Here is a 12,500-nt window from a genome sequence, read left to right as displayed (position 1 = left end):
CTACGTATTCCACTCTGCTCGACGCTACGGTCGCTCTAACATCCTGCCTCTGTAGCTGACAAGGGCAGAATTAGAGCTCATGCACTGACCAGATTTCTGAGAAACTCCATTTTTACGTACCTGCTCTAGCTTGGCCTGCCCTCGTAGATAAATGTTGATTAAAACATCAACGACAAAACACATAAGCTGAATTTAACAGCAGAAATCTACACCGTGGCACTGCCACACAAATCTTGCTGATGAGAAGCTGTCTGAGGTCTGTAATCCTGCTCCACAGAGGATCAGATGACATCTGTCTTGTCAATTTAGTTCCTGCTTAGTTTTATTTGAGTTCTAGATGGTTTGGAGGCCATGGTTAAAGGAGGCCAGTGTAGCAATACATTTAAAGACACACTGCCAGAGACAAATTTGTGACAAAAGCCCAAGCTCCTCCATGCCAAACACTGCCAGACAGACTCTTGAAGGTTCCACCGAGATTTGAACTCGGATTGCTGGATTCAGAGTGCTAACCGTTACACCATGGAACCAACAGTGTCAGTTCGTCTGTCTGAAGTGTAGAAAACACTCAAGGAGGCTCTGCGAAAAGCAACTAACCAGCAAGCATCAGAATGGTGTCTGAAAAGCATTCACGGCTCCACTCTGAGTAAACCCGGGATCGAACCAGGGACCTTTAAATCTTCAGTGTAACGCTCTCCGAACCTTGTAAACCAATATTGAGAAAAACATCAAAGCAAAGGACACGAGCCTCCAGTCAACCACAAACGGCTACCCTGCATGGCAGCCAATCTGAGCCATCTCAGACACATTCACTTCTGTTGTACAAAGTTTAAATTGCAGATGAGGAACTGAGAACAGGGAGAAGTGGGTATGAAAACATGCACGTGTATTATTGGCCGAAAGAAGGCAGAACCGTCTGCTACTTTTCAGTAAGATGCTCAATGTGGGCTCGTCCGGGATTTGAACCCGGGACCTCTCGCACCCGAAGCGAGAATCATACCCCTAGACCAACGAGCCACCATGTTCCCAGATACTACTCAAAAAAAGGAGCTGCAAAGCGGGGTCTCTGGGATTTGAGCTTGGGCCCTCTCGCTCCCATACCAGCAATAAAACAAAAAAAAACACACCCCATAACCGACAAGCCCTCAGATGCTGCTGCAACTAGCAAACGCAAGATGCGCAAGATGAAGGCTCACAGCGCCGTAAGCGATCCAAGAATGCTTGGGCTGCATTCCTAAACCAATGTTTAGAAAAATGTCAAGGCAAAGTTTAAACTGCAGATGAGGAACTAAGAAGAGCAGCGAGAAGTGGGCATGAAAACATGCAGTCGCAGCTTTAGTCTTACTTGACAGTGGCGTATGTTTGGCCCAAGAATGGCAGAATGGACTGAAACTGCTCTAGAAAAGAGGCTGCAAAGACAGAAGAGGGCTCGTCCGGGATTTGAACCCGGGACCTCTCGCACCCTAAGCGAGAATCATACCCCTAGACCAACGAGCCACAGGTTGCTGTTCGGTAAAGGCCAATTTGCTACGTATTCCACTCTGCTCGACGCTACGGTCGCTCTAACATCCTGCCTCTGTAGCTGACAAGGGCAGAATTAGAGCTCATGCACTGACCAGATTTCTGAGAAACTCCATTTTTACGTACCTGCTCTAGCTTGGCCTGCCCTCGTAGATAAATGTTGATTAAAACATCAACGACAAAACACATAAGCTGAATTTAACAGCAGAAATCTACACCGTGGCACTGCCACACAAATCTTGCTGATGAGAAGCTGTCTGAGGTCTGTAATCCTGCTCCACAGAGGATCAGATGACATCTGTCTTGTCAATTTAGTTCCTGCTTAGTTTTATTTGAGTTCTAGATGGTTTGGAGGCCATGGTTAAAGGAGGCCAGTGTAGCAATACATTTAAAGACACACTGCCAGAGACAAATTTGTGACAAAAGCCCAAGCTCCTCCATGCCAAACACTGCCAGACAGACTCTTGAAGGTTCCACCGAGATTTGAACTCGGATTGCTGGATTCAGAGTCCAGAGTGCTAACCGTTACACCATGGAACCAACAGTGTCAGTTCGTCTGTCTGAAGTGTAGAAAACACTCAAGGAGGCTCTGCGAAAAGCAACTAACCAGCAAGCATCAGAATGGTGTCTGAAAAGCATTCACGGCTCCACTCTGAGTAAACCCGGGATCGAACCAGGGACCTTTAAATCTTCAGTGTAACGCTCTCCGAACCTTGTAAACCAATATTGAGAAAAACATCAAAGCAAAGGACACGAGCCTCCAGTCAACCGCAAACGGCTACCCTGCATGGCAGCCAATCTGAGCCATCTCAGACACATTCACTTCTGTTGTACAAAGTTTAAATTGCAGATGAGGAACTGAGAACAGGGAGAAGTGGGTATGAAAACATGCACGTGTATTATTGGCCGAAAGAAGGCAGAACCGTCTGCTACTTTTCAGTAAGATGCTCAATGTGGGCTCGTCCGGGATTTGAACCCGGGACCTCTCGCACCCGAAGCGAGAATCATACCCCTAGACCAACGAGCCACCATGTTCCCAGATACTACTGAAAAAAAAAAAGGAGCTGCAAAGCGGGGTCTCTGGGATTTGAGCTTGGGCCCTCTCGCTCCCATACCAGCAATAAAACAAAAAAAAAACACACCCCATAACCGACAAGCCCTCAGATGCTGCTGCAACTAGCAAACGCAAGATGAAGGCTCACAGCGCCGTGAAGCGATCCAAGAATGCTTGGGCTGCATTCCTAAACCAATGTTTAGAAAAATGTCAAGGCAAAGTTTAAACTGCAGATGAGGAACTAAGAAGAGCAGCGAGAAGTGGGCATGAAAACATGCAGTCGCAGCTTTAGTCTTACTTGACAGTGGCGTATGTTTGGCCCAAGAATGGCAGAATGGACTGAAACTGCTCTAGAAAAGAGGCTGCAAAGACAGAAGAGGGCTCGTCCGGGATTTGAACCCGGGACCTCTCGCACCCTAAGCGAGAATCATACCCCTAGACCAACGAGCCACAGGTTGCTGTTCGGTAAAGGCCAATTTGCTACGTATTCCACTCTGCTCGACGCTACGGTCGCTCTAACATCCTGCCTCTGTAGCTGACAAGGGCAGAATTAGAGCTCATGCACTGACCAGATTTCTGAGAAACTCCATTTTTACGTACCTGCTCTAGCTTGGCCTGCCCTCGTAGATAAATGTTGATTAAAACATCAACGACAAAACACATAAGCTGAATTTAACAGCAGAAATCTACACCGTGGCACTGCCACACAAATCTTGCTGATGAGAAGCTGTCTGAGGTCTGTAATCCTGCTCCACAGAGGATCAGATGACATCTGTCTTGTCAATTTAGTTCCTGCTTAGTTTTATTTGAGTTCTAGATGGTTTGGAGGCCATGGTTAAAGGAGGCCAGTGTAGCAATACATTTAAAGACACACTGCCAGAGACAAATTTGTGACAAAAGCCCAAGCTCCTCCATGCCAAACACTGCCAGACAGACTCTTGAAGGTCCCACCGAGATATGAACTCGGATTGCTGGATTTCAGAGTCCAGAGTGCTAACCGTTACACCATGGAACCACCAGTGTCAAGTTCGTCTGTCTGAAGTGGTAGAAAACACTCAAGGAGGCTCTGCGAAAGCAACTAACCAGCAAGCATCAGAATGGTGTCTGAAAGCATTCACGGCTCCACTCTGAGTAAACCCGGGATCGAACCAGGGACCTTTAAATCTTCAGTGTAACGCTCTCCGAACCTTGTAAACCAATATTGAGAAAAACATCAAAGCAAAGGACACGAGCCTCCAGTCAACCGCAAACGGCTACCCTGCATGGCAGCCAATCTGAGCCATCTCAGACACATTCACTTCTGTTGTAAAAGTCTAAGTTGCAGATGAGGAACTGAGAACAGGGAGAATTGGGTATGAAAACATGCACGTGTATTATTGGCCGAAAGAAGCAGAACCGTCTGCTACTTTTCAGTAAGATGCTCAATGTGGGCTGGTCCGGGATTTGAAACCCGGGACCTCTCGCACCCGAAGCGAGAATCATACCCCTAGACCAACGAGCCACCATGTTCCCAGATACTGCTCAAAAAAGGAGCTGCAAAGCGGGGTCTCTGGGATTTGAGCTTGGGCCCTCTCGCTCCCATACCAGCAATAAACAAAAAAAAACACACCCATAACCGACAAGCCCTCAGATGCTCCTGCAGCTAGCAAACGCAAGATGAAGGCTCACAGCGCCGTGAAGCGATCCAAGAATGCTTGGGCTGCATTCCTAAACCAATGTTTAGAAAAATGCCAAGGCAAAGTTTAAACTGCAGATGAGGAACTAAGAAGAAGCAGCGAGAAGTGGGCATGAAAACATGCAGTCGCAGCTTTAGTCTTACTTGACAGTGGCGTATGTTTGGGCCCAAGAATGGCAGAATGGACTGAAACTGCTCTAGAAAAGAGGCTGCAAAGACAGAAGAGGGCTCGTCCGGGATTTGAACCCTGGACTCTCGCACCCTAAAGCGAGAATCATACCCCCTAGACCAACGAGCCACAGGTGCTGTTCGGTAAAGGCCAATTTGCTACGTATTTCACTCTGCTCGACGCTACGGTCGCTCTAACATCCTGCCTCTGTAGCTGACAAGGGCAGAATTAGAGCTCATGCACTGACCAGATTTCTGAGAAACTCCATTTTTACGTACCTGCTCTAGCTTGGCCTACCCTCGTAGATAAATGTTGATTAAAACATCAACGAAAAACACATAAGCTGAATTTAACAGCAGAAATCTACACCGTGGCACTGCCACACAAATCTTGCTGATGAGAAGCTGTCTGAGGTCTGTAATCCTGCTCCACAGAGGATCAGATGACATCTTTCTTGTCAATTTGTTCCTGCTTAGTTTTATTTGAGTTCTAGAGGTTTTGGAGGCCATGGTTAAAGGAGGCCAGTGTAGCCATACATTTTAAAAGACACAGCCAGAGACAATTTGGACAAAAGCCAAGCTCTCCATGCCAAACACTGCCAGACAGATCTTGAAGGTCCCACCGAGATTTGAACTCGGATGCTGACAGAGTCCAGAGTTGCTAACCGTACACCATGGAACCAACAGTGTCAGTTCGACTGACCAAGATTTTTGTTGCACTGACCAGACTGAGAAACTCCATTTTTAGTACTGCTCTAAGCTTGGCCTGCCTCGTAAGATAAATGTTGATTAAAACATCAACGAACAAAAACACATAAGCTGAATTTAACAGCAGAAATCTACACCGTGGCACTGCCACACAAATCTTGCTGATGAGAAGCTGTCTGAGGTCTGTAATCCTGCTCCACAGAGGATCAGATGAACATCTGTCTTGTCAATTTAGTTCCTGCTTAGTTTTATTTGAGTTCTAGATGGTTTGGAGGCCATGGTTAAAGGAGGCCAGTGTAGCAATACATTTAAGACACCACTGCCAGAGACAAATTTGTGACAAAAGCCCAAAGTCCTCCATGCCAAACACTGCCAGACAGACTCTTGAAGGTTCCACCGAGATTTGAACTCGGATTGCTGGATTCAGAGTCCAGAGTGCTAACCGTTACAACCATGGAACCAACAGTGTCAGTTCGTCTGTCTGAAGTGTAGAAAACACTCAAGGAGGCTCTGCGAAAAGCAACTAACCAGCAAGCATCAGAATGGTGTCTGAAAAGCATCACGGCTCCACTCTGAGTAAACCCGGGATCGAACCAGGGACCTTTAAATCTTCAGTGTAACGCTCTCCGAACCTTGTAAACCAATATTGAGAAAAACATCAAAGCAAAGGACACGAGCCTCCAGTCAACCGCAAACGGCTACCCTGCATGGCAGCCAATCTGAGCCATCTCAGACACATTCACTTCTGTTTGTATAAAGTTTAAATTGGCAGATGAGGAACTGAGAACAGGGAGAAGTGGGTATGAAAAACATGCACGTGTATTATTGGCCGAAAGAAGGCAGAACCGTCTGCTACTTTTCAGTAAGATGCTCAATGTGGCTCGTCCGGGATTTGAACCCAGGACCTCTCGCACCCGAAGCCGAGAATCATACCCTTAGACCAACGAGCCACCATGTTCCCAGATACTACTCAAAAAAGGAGCTGCAGAAGCGGGGTCTCTGGGATTTGAGCTGGGCCCTCTCGCTCCCGATACCAGCAATAAAACAAAAAAAAACACACCCCATAACCGACAAGCCCTCAGATGCTGCTGCAACTAGCAAACGCAGATGAAGGCTCACAGCGCCGTGAAGCGATCCAAGAATGCTTGGGCTGCATTCCTAAACCAATGTTTAGAAAAATGCCAAGGCAAAGTTTAAACTGCAGATGAGGAACTAAGAAGAGCAGCGAGAAGTGGGGCATGAAAACATGCAGTCGCAGCTTTAGTCTTACTTGACAGTGGCGAATGTTTGGCCCAAGAATGGCAGAATGGACTGAAACTGCTCTAGAAAAGAGGCTGCAAAGACAGAAGAGGGCTCGTCCGGGATTTGAACCCGGGACCTCTCGCACCCTAAGCGAGAATCATACCCTAGACCAACGAGCCACAGGTTGCTGTTCGGTAAAGGCCAATTTGCTACGTATTACACTCTGCTCGACGCTACGGTCGCTCTAACATCCTGCCTCTGTAGCTGAACAAGGGCAGAATTAGAGCTCATGCACTGACCAGATTTTCTGAGAAACTCCATTTTTACGTACCTGCTCTAGCTTGGCCTGCCCTCGTAGATAATGTTGATTAAAACATCAACGACAAAACACATAAGCTGAATTTAACAGCAGAAATCTACACCGTGGCACTGCCACACAAATCTTGCTGATGAGAAGCTGTCTGAGGTCTGTAATCCTGCTCCACAGAGGATCAGATGACATCTGTCTTGTCAATTTAGTTCCTGCTTAGTTTTATTTGAGTTCTAGATGGTTTGGAGGCCATGGTTAAAGGAGGCCAGTGTAGCAATACATTTAAAGACACACTGCCAGAGACAAATTTGGTGACAAAAGCCAAAGTCCTCCATGCCAAACACTGCCAGACAGACTCTTGAAGGTTCCACCGAGATTTGAACTCGGATTGCTGGATTCAGAGTCCAGAGTGCTAACCGTTACACCATGGAACCAACAGTGTCAATTCGTCTGTCTGAAAGTGTAGAAAACACTCAAGGAGGCTCTGCGAAAAGCAACTAACCAGCAAGCATCAGAATGGTGTCTGAAAAGCATTCACGGCTCCACTCTGAGTAAACCCGGGATCGAACCAGGGACCTTTAAATCTTCAGTGTAACGCTCTCCGAACCTTGTAAACCAATATTGAGAAAAACATCAAAGGCAAAGGACACGAGCCTCCAGTCAACCACAAACGGCTACCCTGCATGGCAGCCAATCTGAGCCATCTCAGACACATTCACTTCTGTTGTACAAAGTTTAAATTGCAGATGAGGAACTGAGAACAGGGAGAAGTGGGTATGAAAACATGCACGTGTATTATTGGCCGAAAGAAGGCAGAACCCTCTGCTACTTTTCAGTAAGATACTCAATGTGGACTGGTCCGGGATTTGAACCCGGGACCTCTCGCACCCGAAGCGAGAATCATACCCCTAGACCAACGAGCCACCATGTTCCCAGATACTACTCCAAAAAAAGGAGCTGGCAAAGCGGGGTTCCTCTGGGATTTGAGCTTGGGCCCTCTCGCTCCCATACCAGCAATAAAACAAAAAAAAACACACCCCATAACCGACAAGCCCTCAGATGCTGCTGCAACTAGCAAACGCAAGATGAAGGCTCACAGCGCCGTTAAGCGAACCAAGAATGCTGGGCTGCATTCCTAAACCAATGTTTAGAAAAAATGCCAAGGCAAAGTTTAAACTGCAGATGAGGAACTAAGAGAGCAGCGAGAAGTGGGCATGAAAACATGCAGTCGCAGCTTTAGTCTTACTTGACAGTGGCTTATGTTTGGCCCAAGAATGGCCAGAATGGACTGAAACTGCTCTAGAAAAGAGGCTGCAAAGACAGAAGAGGGCTCGTCCGGGATTTGAACCCGGGACCTCTCGCACCCTAAGCGAGAATCATACCCCTAGACCAACGAGCCACAGGTTGCTGTTCGGTAAAGGCCAATTTGCTACGTATTCCACTCTGCTCGACGCTACGGTCGCTCTAACATCCTGCCTCTGTAGCTGACAAGGGCAGAATTAGAGCTCATGCACTGACCAGATTTCTGAGAAACTCCATTTTTACGTACCTGCTCTAGCTTGGCCTGCCCTCGTAGATAAATGTTGATTAAAACATCAACGACAAAACACATAAGCTGAATTTAACAGCAGAAATCTACACCGTGGCACTGCCACACAAATCTTGCTGATGAGAAGCTGTCTGAGGTCTGTAATCCTGCTCCACAGAGGATCAGATGACATCTGTCTTGTCAATTTAGTTCCTGCTTAGTTTTATTTGAGTTCTAGATGGTTTGGAGGCCATGGTTAAAGGAGGCCAGTGTAGCCAATACATTTAAAGACACACTGCCAGAGACAAATTTGTGACAAAAGCCCAAAGTCCTCCATGCCAAAACACTGCCAGACAGACTCTTGAAGGTTCCACCGAGATTTGAACTCGGATTGCTGGATTCAGAGTCCAGGTGCTAAAACCGTTACACCATGGAACCAACAGTGTCAGTTCGTCTGTCTGAAGTGTAGAAAACACTCAAGGAGGCTCTGCGAAAAGCAACTAACCAGCAAGCATCAGAATGGTGTCTGAAAAGCATCGTCACGGACCCCAACCCAGGGACCTTTAAATCTTCAGTGTAACGCTCTCCGAACCTTGCAAACCAATATTGAGAAAAACATCAAAGCAAAGGACACCGAGCCTCCAGTCAACCGCAAACGGCTACCCTGCATGGCAGCCAATCTGAGCCATCTCAGACACATTCACTTCTGTTGTACAAAGTTTAAATTGCAGATGAGGAACTGAGAACAGGGAGAAGTGGGTATGAAAACATGCACGTGTATTATTGGCCGAAAGAATGGCAGAACCATCTGCTACTTTTCAGTAAGATGCTCAATGTGGGCTCGGTCCGGGATTTGAACCCGGGACCTCTCGCACCCGAAGCGAGAATCATACCCCTAGACCAACGAGCCACCATGTTCCCAGATACTACTCAAAAAAGGAGCTGCAAAGCGGGGTCTCTGGGATTTGAGCTTGGGCCCTCTCGCTCGCATACCAGCAATAAAACAAAAAAAAAAACACACCCCATAACCGACAAGCCCTCAGATGCTGCTGCAACTAGCAAACGCAAGATGAAGGCTCACAGCGCCGTTAAGCGATCCAAGAATGCTTGGGCTGCATTCCTAAACCAATGTTTAGAAAAATGCAAGGCAAAGTTTAAACTGCAGATGAGGAACTAAGAAGAGCAGCGAGAAGTGGGCATGAAACATGCAGTCGCAGCTTTAGTCTTACTTGACAGTGGCGAATGTTTGGCCCAAGAATGGCAGAATGGACTGAAACTGCTCTAGAAAAGAGGCTGCAAAGACAGAAGAGGGCTCCTCCGGGATTTGAACCCGGGACCTCTCGCACCCTAAGCGAGAATCATACCCCTAGACCAACGAGCCAGGTTGCTGTTCGGTAAAGGCCAATTTGCTACGTATTACACTCTGCTCGACGCTACGGTCGCTCTAACATCCTGCCTCTGTAGCTGACAAGGGCAGAATTAGAGCTCATGCACTGACCAGATTTCTGAGAAACTCCATTTTTACGTACCTGCTCTAGCTTGGCCTGCCCTCGTAGATAAATGTTGATTAAAACATCAACGACAAAACACATAAGCTGAATTTAACAGCAGAAATCTACACCGTGGCACTGCCACACAAATCTTGCTGATGAGAAGCTGTCTGAGGTCTGTAATCCTGCTCCACAGAGGATCAGATGACATCTGTCTTGTCAATTTAGTTCCTGCTTAGTTTTATTTGAGTTCTAGATGGTTTGGGAGGCCATGGTTAAAGGAGGCCAGTGTAGCAATACATTTAAAGACACACTGCCAGAGACAAATTTGTGACAAAAGCCAAAGTCCTCCATGCCAAACACTGCCAGACAGACTCTTGAAGGTTCCACCGAGATTTGAACTCGGATTGCTGGATTCAGAGTCCAGAGTGCTAACCGTTACACCCATGGAACCAACAGTGTCAGTTCGTCTGTCTGAAGTGTAGAAAACACTCAAGGAGGCTCTGCGAAAAGCAACTAACCAGCAAGCATCAGAATGGTGTCTGAAAAGCATTCACGGCGTCCACTCTGAGTAAACCCGGGATCGAACCAGGGACCTTTAAATCTTCAGTGTAACGCTCTCTGAACCTTGCAAACCAATATTGAGAAAACATCAAAGCAAAGGACACGAGCCTCCAGTCAACCGCAAACGGCTACCCTGCATGGCAGCCAATCTGAGCCATCTCAGACACATTCACTTCTGTTGTACAAAGTTTAAATTGCAGATGAGGAACTGAGAACAGGGAGAAGTGGGTATGAAAACATGCACGTGTATTATTGGCCGAAAGAAGGCAGAACCGTCTGCTACTTTTCAGTAAGATGCTCAATGTGGGCTCGTCCGGGATTTGAACCCGGGACCTCTCGCACCCGAAGCGAGAATCATACCCCTAGACCAACGAGCCACCATGTTCCCAGATACTACTCAAAAAAAGGAGCTGCAAAGCGGGGTCTCTGGGATTTGAGCTTGGGCCCTCTCGCTCCCATACCAGCAATAAAACAAAAAAAAAACACACCCCATAACCGACAAGCCCTCAGATGCTGCCTGCAACTAGCAAACGCAAGATGAAGGCTCACAGCGCCGTGAAGCGATCCAAGAATGCTTGGGCTGCATTCCTAAACCAATGTTTAGAAAATGTCAAGGCAAAGTTTAAAACTGCAGATGAGGAACTAAGAAGAGCAGCGAGAAGTGGGCATGAAAACATGCAGTCGCAGCTTTAGTCTTACTTGACAGTGGCGTATGTTTGGCCCAAGAATGGCAGAATGGACTGAAACTGCTCTAGAAAAGAGGCTGCAAAGACAGAAGAGGGTTCGTCCGGGATTTGAACCCGGGACCTCTCGCACCCGAAGCGAGAATCATACCCCTAGACCAACGAGCCACCATGTTCCCAGATACTACTCAAAAAAGGAGCTGCAAAGCGGGGTCTCTGGGATTTGAGCTTGGGCCCTCTCGCTCCCATACCAGCAATAAAACAAAAAAAAACACACCCCATAACCGACAAGCCCTCAGATGCTGCTGCAACTAGCAAACGCAAGATGAAGGCTCACAGCGCCGTTAAGCGAACCAAGAATGCTTGGGCTGCATTCCTAAACCAATGTTTAGAAAAATGCCAAGGCAAAGTTTAAACTGCAGATGAGGAACTAAGAAGAGCAGCGAGAAGTGGGCATGAAAACATGCAGTCGCAGCTTTAGTCTTACTTGACAGTGGCGTATGCTTGGCCCAAGAATGGCAGAATGGACTGAAACTGCTCTAGAAAAGAGGCTGCAAAGACAGAAGAGGGCTCGTCCGGGATTTGAACCCGGGACCTCTCGCACCCTAAGCGAGAATCATACCCCTAGACCAACGAGCCACAGGTTGCTGTTCGGTAAAGGCCAATTTGCTACGTATTTCACTCTGCTCGACGCTACGGTCGCTCTAACATCCTGCCTCTGTAGCTGACAAGGGCAGAATTAGAGCTCATGCACTGACCAGATTTCTGAGAAACTCCATTTTTACGTACCTGCTCTAGCTTGGCCTACCCTCGTAGATAAATGTTGATTAAAACATCAACGACAAAACACATAAGCTGAATTTAACAGCAGAAATCTACACCGTGGCACTGCCACACAAATCTTGCTGATGAGAAGCTGTCTGAGGTCTGTAATCCTGCTCCACAGAGGATCAGATGACATCTGTCTTGTCAATTTAGTTCCTGCTTAGTTTTATTTGAGTTCTAGATGGTTTGGAGGCCATGGTTAAAGGAGGCCAGTGTAGCAATACATTTAAAGACACACTGCCAGAGACAAATTTGTGACAAAAGCCCAAGCTCCTCCATGCCAAACACTGCCAGACAGACTCTTGAAGGTTCCACCGAGATTTGAACTCGGATTGCTGGATTCAGAGTCCAGAGTGCTAACCGTTACACCATGGAACCAACAGTGTCAGTTCGTCTGTCTGAAGTGTAGAAAACACTCAAGGAGGCTCTGCGAAAAGCAACTAACCAGCAAGCATCAGAATGGTGTCTGAAAAGCATTCACGGCTCCACTCTGAGTAAACCCGGGATCGAACCAGGGACCTTTAAATCTTCAGTGTAACGCTCTCCGAACCTTGTAAACCAATATTGAGAAAAACATCAAAGCAAAGGACACGAGCCTCCAGTCAACCACAAACGGCTACCCTGCATGGCAGCCAATCTGAGCCATCTCAGACACATTCACTTCTGTTGTACAAAGTTTAAATTGCAGATGAGGAACTGAGAACAGGGAGAAGTGGGTATGAAAACATGCACGTG

The 12,500-nt window shown here is 47.1% G+C and overlaps 15 non-coding genes across 15 annotated transcripts; all 15 read right to left on the bottom strand.

Moving 5' to 3' along the window:
• Positions 1 to 942: 942 nt before the first annotated feature.
• trnap-cgg (transfer RNA proline (anticodon CGG)) lies at positions 943 to 1,014 on the bottom strand. The gene has a single exon. It is a non-coding gene; the product is annotated as a tRNA-Pro (tRNA).
• A 408-nt stretch (positions 1,015 to 1,422) lies between these two features.
• On the bottom strand, positions 1,423 to 1,494 carry trnap-agg (transfer RNA proline (anticodon AGG)). Its single transcript has one exon. It is a non-coding gene; the product is annotated as a tRNA-Pro (tRNA).
• A 979-nt stretch (positions 1,495 to 2,473) lies between these two features.
• trnap-cgg (transfer RNA proline (anticodon CGG)) lies at positions 2,474 to 2,545 on the bottom strand. Its single transcript has one exon. It is a non-coding gene; the product is annotated as a tRNA-Pro (tRNA).
• A 405-nt stretch (positions 2,546 to 2,950) lies between these two features.
• trnap-agg (transfer RNA proline (anticodon AGG)) lies at positions 2,951 to 3,022 on the bottom strand. Its single transcript has one exon. It is a non-coding gene; the product is annotated as a tRNA-Pro (tRNA).
• A 978-nt stretch (positions 3,023 to 4,000) lies between these two features.
• trnap-cgg (transfer RNA proline (anticodon CGG)) lies at positions 4,001 to 4,073 on the bottom strand. The gene has a single exon. It is a non-coding gene; the product is annotated as a tRNA-Pro (tRNA).
• A 399-nt stretch (positions 4,074 to 4,472) lies between these two features.
• trnal-uag (transfer RNA leucine (anticodon UAG)) lies at positions 4,473 to 4,545 on the bottom strand. Its single transcript has one exon. It is a non-coding gene; the product is annotated as a tRNA-Leu (tRNA).
• A 1,455-nt stretch (positions 4,546 to 6,000) lies between these two features.
• Positions 6,001 to 6,073, bottom strand: trnap-cgg (transfer RNA proline (anticodon CGG)). The gene has a single exon. It is a non-coding gene; the product is annotated as a tRNA-Pro (tRNA).
• A 400-nt stretch (positions 6,074 to 6,473) lies between these two features.
• On the bottom strand, positions 6,474 to 6,544 carry trnap-agg (transfer RNA proline (anticodon AGG)). Its single transcript has one exon. It is a non-coding gene; the product is annotated as a tRNA-Pro (tRNA).
• A 982-nt stretch (positions 6,545 to 7,526) lies between these two features.
• Positions 7,527 to 7,598, bottom strand: trnap-cgg (transfer RNA proline (anticodon CGG)). Its single transcript has one exon. It is a non-coding gene; the product is annotated as a tRNA-Pro (tRNA).
• Positions 7,599 to 8,002: 404 nt separating this feature from the next.
• On the bottom strand, positions 8,003 to 8,074 carry trnap-agg (transfer RNA proline (anticodon AGG)). Its single transcript has one exon. It is a non-coding gene; the product is annotated as a tRNA-Pro (tRNA).
• Positions 8,075 to 9,040: 966 nt separating this feature from the next.
• On the bottom strand, positions 9,041 to 9,113 carry trnap-cgg (transfer RNA proline (anticodon CGG)). The gene has a single exon. It is a non-coding gene; the product is annotated as a tRNA-Pro (tRNA).
• Positions 9,114 to 9,512: 399 nt separating this feature from the next.
• trnap-agg (transfer RNA proline (anticodon AGG)) lies at positions 9,513 to 9,584 on the bottom strand. Its single transcript has one exon. It is a non-coding gene; the product is annotated as a tRNA-Pro (tRNA).
• Positions 9,585 to 10,562: 978 nt separating this feature from the next.
• trnap-cgg (transfer RNA proline (anticodon CGG)) lies at positions 10,563 to 10,634 on the bottom strand. Its single transcript has one exon. It is a non-coding gene; the product is annotated as a tRNA-Pro (tRNA).
• A 402-nt stretch (positions 10,635 to 11,036) lies between these two features.
• trnap-cgg (transfer RNA proline (anticodon CGG)) lies at positions 11,037 to 11,108 on the bottom strand. The gene has a single exon. It is a non-coding gene; the product is annotated as a tRNA-Pro (tRNA).
• Positions 11,109 to 11,507: 399 nt separating this feature from the next.
• On the bottom strand, positions 11,508 to 11,579 carry trnap-agg (transfer RNA proline (anticodon AGG)). The gene has a single exon. It is a non-coding gene; the product is annotated as a tRNA-Pro (tRNA).
• Between the last annotated feature and the right edge of the window lie 921 nt (positions 11,580 to 12,500).

Source organism: Carassius auratus, unplaced genomic scaffold, assembly GCF_003368295.1.
Source record: "Carassius auratus strain Wakin unplaced genomic scaffold, ASM336829v1 scaf_tig00216715, whole genome shotgun sequence".
Classification (NCBI taxonomy): domain Eukaryota; kingdom Metazoa; phylum Chordata; class Actinopteri; order Cypriniformes; family Cyprinidae; genus Carassius; species Carassius auratus.
Note: the sequence above shows the minus strand (reverse complement) of the source record. Positions and strands in the feature narration are given on the sequence as shown.